Here is a 7,388-nt window from a genome sequence, read left to right as displayed (position 1 = left end):
GAGCAATAACTTTTATACAGTGAATCCAGGACAAGCTTTATTGAAATAAAAAAAACATGTTCCTACAACCACCCAGCTAGCAGTGCTTATCTAAGCCTTTTGTAAGCACCTGCAATTTGAAAAGCTCTTGCTAATGTAATGCTATGGGTGGAATCCCACTTGCAGCATGTGATTTTTTTTAAACCCCTGTAGCATTACCTAGCAAGAGCTTTTCAAATCACCAGCGCTTAGAAAAGCGCTGCTAGTGGGTTCCAGGCCTTACTCTCATTACAGCCTCATATGACCCAAATGAACAATTTTTAACTAATCCAGGACAGGTTTACAAAACCACTTATGTTTGTGAATGATTTTAGCCCAAAACACCCTTAGCATATGGTCAGGAGATATTTATCCCAACGCTGCCTTGATTTAATAGTTGTGTTTACTGTATATTAACTTTTTGGCTGCCGCACATGAGTTATCTCATGTGAGATAACTCAGCACAGTGGTGCTGCAGCCTGCTTAACTTGTTCTGCCCCCCCCCCCCCACCCAATACAGAGTAGCAAAGGGAGCACTGTTCTATTAATCGGGTACAATGTATCAGTTCCCCTCTTCCTCCTGGGAGAAGTGGTGGGCCTAAATGTCGCATGTGCCAAATTTCGCTTCGAAATTCGCAATTACGCATCGTAATCATAATGCAAAGTTTCATAATTAATTTCGTATGTAATAGTAATATTTTATAATTTTGCATACTATTTCATGTAATTTTTGCGCAATTTTGCTTACTTTTATGCTGAATTTGGGGGTTAATAGCAAAGCCTCCATACATGCTTTTGCTACAAAAAATGGTACATATGTTAAGAAGAATAGTGGGTACAAGTGACAAACATATTTTTTCAAAAAGAGCTTGCAGTTTTTGAGAAAATCAATGTGAAATATGCAAAGAAAAATGGTTTTTAAACTGTCATTTTTCAGAGTTTTAAAAAACATTTTTTTCTTTGCATTTTTAAAATCGCTTTTCTCAAAAACTACAGTCTTTTTGAAAAATTATTTCTTTCACTTGTAACCACTATTCTTCTCAACATATGTAGAAATTTTGGTAATTGTAACTTTCTGATTACGATCCTCACTACCTGGGAGCCATGCAATATGCTGACATCAACCTCTGGCTGCCGATCACATGACATGACCATTGCATGCTGGGGTACGAGGGGTAAAGTAATGACTAGCCACTAGCAGAGATGGATTAAGATGTAAGGGAGCCCTAGGAAAGGTGAATTATTTGACGCCCCCTTGTGGCCCTTTTAGTAAGCTGAAATAAAGAGAGCTCAGAGAAGGTGACAGGTGCACCCCTTGACACCTACTAGGCTCCAGGCACCTGCCTAGATTGCCTGGTGGGTGATCCTGCTCTGGCCACTATGTGCAGAGGCTGTGAGGGGGTTACACTATCCATGATAATTTTGCTGTAGCCTACAAATCTGTGGCTGAGTTGATCTTGTTCACAATAAATCGGCCTCGAGCACTGACAAGCCACTGAATAAATTGCTGATTAAGCTTAATACAGATCAGCATTATCATGTTCTTGTACCATATGCAGGCAGTTGATATCAAAATCAACCAAATCCACTTAGTATTGCTATTTTAAAGATGTACATAAAATTCAGTTCACTCTACAGTGAGATAAAAAGGCATCATCTATGACATTGCCTTTAGCAAGTCTTGAGTAGAACAGTATAGACAAATGCATGAACATATAACCCAAAAAGTGAAATGTGAAGGCCTGCATTTGTTAGAAGATAAATGCAAAATGCAAAACAATGACAATTACGGAACACCACATCCTCTTGTATTGAAGATCCCGCTGTCAAGGCTGATGTTTGTACTCTGTGTGATGAACAACTTTTGTCGACTGGCATTGACTAACATTGCTGAACTTGCTCTGCTTGAGGTTTAGCTAAAAGCACAGAATTGTTAACAGACGTATCAAATGAATGACATTTTTCAGTATAGTTAAAGGCCAACTGCCAGCGGATGATGCTTTATCTTGCCAATGCTAATTTGTAGGCTTTTTATGTGCACAGCGGTTACCGCATTACTCTTAGCCATTATAAAGGGGGAAATATAAATTACTATAAAAATCAAAGGTAACAGTAAGAAGATTACAGCACTTTTACGGCAAATATTTTTTTACAGTATCTAAATAATTTTATAACGGCTGTGTAAAAAAATACTGAAGGTACTGTTTATTTTCCCTTAATTAAATACTGCCAATGCTCAATTTCTAAATAACCCACAATAGAGACAGATAGTCAATTACAATATTTTATACAGAGAGATCACATAACAAATAGAGACAATACACAAAATTAAGTCTTGAGTAAAGTTCCGTAGTGTATGTCAGGCTAGATGCCGATGTCCATGTCATGTCCAGTTTTTTTCAGCGCACATGGCAAACTCTATACCTGCAGTTAAAGGGGGCTTAGATGCTTTCCTTGCGTTGAAAGACATCCATGGCTACAATTACTAGGTAATGCCTAATGATGTTGATCCAGGGATTTTATCTGATTTTATCTGATTGCCATCTGGAGTCGGGAAGGAATTTTTTTCCCTTTTGGGGCTAATTGGACCATGCCTTGTAAGGGTTTTTTCACCTTCCTCTGGATCAACAGGGATATGTGATGGAGCAGGCTGGTGTTGTACTTTGTTCTCTGGTTGAACTCGATGGACGTATGTCTTTTTTCAACCAAAATAACTATGTAACATAAAAGCTGGAAATGTCTTATTTTCCTTCTACGGTGATTAACTAGAAAATAAATAAATAAACTAGTTTGTACAACACTGTACTGCATCCTCACACATTCCATTTGAACCAGAGGAAGGTGAAAATATGTCTACAATGTCAATATCCTTCCTATAATGTGGTGCCAAAAACTGTATCGCTTATACCAGATGTGATCTCAACAGTGACTTGTACAGAGGGAAAAGTATACTAGCATTTTGTGATTTTATTTCTCATTATTTCTCTTTTATGCTACCCAGATTTTTCTGTGTCTTAGCTGCCGCTTCTTGCCATTGAATACAATTGCCTAACTTGTTATCGCCCAGCATTATTAATTCCTTCTTCAAGTTTGATGTTTCTAGCTCTATGCCAGTTATTGTTTATGGTGCCCTACTACTGGCAAATCCAAGGTGCATGACCTTATGTTTATAAACATTAAATGTAATCTGCCGTATGATTGCTCATAGGGTAATACTGTCTAGATCATTTTGTAATATGTCACTATCCTGCTTAGTGTTGATCATTCTGCACCATCTTGTATTACCTGTAAAGATGGCAACATTACTCTTTATTCCATCTACTAGATTATTAATAAGTAAATGGAAAAGAATTGGCCCTAGTACAGACCCTTGCGAGACCTAACAATTTCCCACTGTAAGTATTATCCGTTTACCACCACTCTTTGCTTTCTATCCCCTAACCAGTTCTCTATTCACATATAAACATTTTCTCCTAGTTCCTGTATACCCCACTACTGCACCAAGTGTGTACTGCATATACTTTATTTTTTGAACACCAAATGAGACACAGGATTCTTGCTGACATTCATGGGAACAGCTGCAAGTAAAGATGTACAGTGAGAGGAGAACAGCCTGCCCATTGCCCATCAATGGTGTGTTCCTCACCAAAGGTGCATAAACAACCCCTCTAGGCCTCCTGGACATCCCATCACAGCAGGGATAGACTCAGAATTTACAAAAAAAAACAAAACATTTGTTTGTTATAGCTTATAAAAATCCTGCAATAAATCTGCAGTTTGGTTACTGGTTACTTCCTGCTTTCATGGAAGCAGACTTATTGTTAATATCCTGTGCTTTCAAATGAGCTTATCTGTTGTGGCAGTGAACTGACACAGCTGAAGAGATTTAATTATAACTTGTGATTAGACACAGATGAGGGGGAATCAGACAGGCTAAACTCTCTAAATACATACAGGGTGAATTTATCTATGTTGTCCTTCTGTCCTGTGCAAGAGTTCAGGTCCACTTTAACCAGTACACTATCCAGCCACCACATGAAAAGGAGACGAAAAGTAGATGAAAAATAGCCCACCATACACTGAGAATGTGACAGGGCAATCAAAATAGGCCCTATCTGGAGAAGTCTCACCTTTACCGGTGGCTGGAGTACCCCATACAGGTGTCCAGCAATATCGTTTGTATCCCGCTTATGCCGGGGATCTGGCATGGTCTAGTCTGCCAATGTGTCTTTGCTCCAAATGTTCTGGTGGTGGGAGCTGTTAAGTAGCTGGTCTTTGGAGGAGTGGGGATGAATGCTGCTCCTAGCAGTTGATTCTGTTCTCTGAGGCAGGCAGCTAGTTAGGCTGTGTCACAGGCAGCTTGTTTATCAGTGTAATAGCGGAATGCTGTGTAGATACTGTATATGGTAAAGGCACAATGGACACAGAGAGTGTCAAAGGAAGTAACGTACAGTTTAATATGCAAAGAATAAACACAACAACAGCGACACATTTCACAGGAGACAACTAGCGCTTCATCAGACTTAAATAAACAATCAATTTATAATGTAAAAAATAGGCTGCCCCGGGGATCAGGCTCACTACCAAGGGTGGGCATGTCCTGTCCATGCCAGCTCCATCAACCTCTCTTCCATACCACGGTCTTGCTCCCTCCTTTGCACTTTTTATTCTATTCCAAGAATTTATTGTAGCAGTTATATATATGTTGAAATCAATGTTGTCCGGTATGAGAAGATATAAAACATTGTTGTAGAGACTTAATTAAACTATTTTTCCAATATATCGCCATATTATCACCAACAGTTACAGTGACTGGCTGAATGTCTCAATTCTTCCCTTTTGAACTATCTCCAACTGCTACCACTGTTGCCTGCAATACAGTGCCTTAAGATTTTTCACAATTCTTCCATTATGCCGGGAATACACGGTACGTTTCCGCGGCTCGATTATGCTGCCGGATCAATTCCCGCTCGTCCCCGCGGGCGATTCTCTTATCTTCTGCTCGTTTTCCTTATCTTTTTCCATTGTCCTGTCCGCGGTATCGAGTGCGGAATCGATTTGGCGGGTGATTGGACATGTCAGAAATGATCAATCAAGCCATCTAATGGCTCGATCGAGCAGTACAAACCATGTATTCCCAGCATTAGGGATAGTTTCTTGTCAGAGTTTTTGACAAGGACACAGTCAAATAAAAGAACACCTTTTTTTCACTGCTTTTCCTGCCATGGCAAATAAACCTCTCCATCAGTAGCAACAGGACTATTTTCAGCCAAACTCCTATGTGAAATTGGGAAACAAATGAATGAATTTTTTTTTTACACAGCAGTCAGGTGTGATCAGTGCTGGTGCAACACAATCGAACACATCAGTGTTTTAAACAGTGAAATAGAAGATTGTACATTTTTTAGAAAACCTATCAGAGGTGTAATGTTTGGGGGCCGTAGAACGCTAAAAGCCACAATGTGTTACAGTCAGTCACCCTGCCCTGAGTGAAATTGTCAAAATGGAATAAAATTAAGGTAATTTTTATTGGACTTGTATAGAAAGTAAATATGTATGCTATAGCTGACATGTCTGTTCACTGTACTAGGTGCACTGTACACATAGCAAACAAGCTGGAGGACTAAAGGTACCTTGCAGTAACTTTTAACTAAGCATACACAGATCTAAGTTATATAAATCTTCACTGAGAATGTCCTATAGCCAACAGTTTTTCTCATAGTACTAGGTACGGTATACCGAAACAGACCAAAACGGCGCCAGGAAATTTGGGCCCACCATTTGCTGTAATGCTAATTATGGCTATAGTGGTGCTCAGACAGTAATTTGGGCACCGTCAAAAGACAGAGCCCAAATTACTTTAAAAACAGTGTAATTCAGCCTCTAGCTGGCAGTCAAATGACGTCTTTTCCCCTGGGTCCATGGCAATCTGGAAGGGGAATAGCAACTAACATTGCCTGGACTTTTGCAGGAGCAGGGTGAGCCTTTTTTTCGGCTTCATTCTGTGCCCAAAATTCTCATTGCCGTTTTTGTATGTATGCGCATACCACAGCTAACAATGGAAAACACGCCGGTGGAATACAGGTCCCTTGCTGCAATTTGAAAATAAGCATGCACAGTTCTGAAACACCACAGTTTATAGTTGATAAAACAGACCTACCTGTTATCTCTCCATGTCACTAGCTCCTATCACACTAACACAGTAAGGAGTAATAATCCTCTCCCTCCACTCCCCTTTATACCTGCCTGTGGTGGTTCTAATTGGCTTCTGGGGAGTGCTGTGCATCCTGTGAGCAAATGATCAGCTCAGCAGATGCCTATTCCATGCTTCCACTATACTCCCTCCAGGATGTGCCTTAAAACTAAGAAATGGAGAATCCTGACTTGGCCGAGTCATAGTCCAGATCTTAATCCTAATGAGATGCTGTGGGGTGACTTGAATCAAGCTGTACATGTAAGGAACTCCTTAAACATCTCACAGGTGAATTCATGAGTACCCTTATTTTTTCAGCGGCAACCAGGAATAGTGGATAAGGGATCCTGTTTTCAGAAAGGTTTGGACAAAATTGTGTATTCATATACAGGGTGTATAAATGAAATAGCATTGAAATATATGATAAATCATATTATTGATAAAATTAGTTAAAAGAGAATCCATCACACAGCTTAAGGTCTGAATGATTAGACTGTTGTGGATTCAGCCATTTTTCAACACATTTGCAGCATTCTAGTTTCAGGCCATTAAAACTAAATCTATTGCCTGCATTTCTTTCCTGGAACTGGTATGTCATACTATTACAAGCCAACCACATAGGGTTTTAGCTTCCAGGCACAATTCCTTAAGTACATTGTTTCTTTGTCCTTTATAGGTGAATCCAATTAAGCACTGAAACAGATCTTTGCTCTTTGCAGCTGAAAACTGTTAGTTGTGTGACGTCCATAGGAGGGCACTGCAGTACATTGTTTTAGCCCGAACTGTCCATCACCAAATGGAGAATATAAACCTGAAATAAAGAGAGTGGCACATGAAAGTAAAAAAGTTACTGAGAGTGCATTTCTCTCTACATTCAATCACGCTGCCATTTATCAACACAAGGGAAATATTGTACGGTTAGCACTTTCTGTTACTACTGCACCGTATCCGAGCTTTTCATTTTACACTACAATTTATAGGTGATAATATTCAATAGTCTGAATGTCGTGGAAACAAAATAAAATAAAAGAAAACCAATAAAATTTGACACTTACACACACGCGAGCATTTATCTATTTAAAAAAAAACCCGATATATACATATATATAGTCTGATCTAGCTGAGCATTGCAATAATTTACGTAATTATGACTTGCTATAAATACACCACAGACTAT

The 7,388-nt window shown here is 39.3% G+C and overlaps 1 long non-coding RNA gene across 1 annotated transcript; it reads right to left on the bottom strand.

Moving 5' to 3' along the window:
* Positions 1–3,972: 3,972 nt before the first annotated feature.
* LOC137519714 (uncharacterized) lies at positions 3,973–7,017 on the bottom strand. The gene is made up of 3 exons (XR_011021091.1): positions 6,179–7,017; positions 4,149–4,415; positions 3,973–4,038 (listed from the first exon to the last, which is right to left on the bottom strand). It is a non-coding gene; the product is annotated as an uncharacterized lncRNA (long non-coding RNA).
* Positions 7,018–7,388: the final 371 nt, after the last annotated feature.

Source organism: Hyperolius riggenbachi, chromosome 5 (genome assembly GCF_040937935.1).
Source record: "Hyperolius riggenbachi isolate aHypRig1 chromosome 5, aHypRig1.pri, whole genome shotgun sequence".
NCBI classification, from domain to species: Eukaryota; Metazoa; Chordata; class Amphibia; order Anura; family Hyperoliidae; genus Hyperolius; species Hyperolius riggenbachi.
Note: the sequence above shows the minus strand (reverse complement) of the source record. Positions and strands in the feature narration are given on the sequence as shown.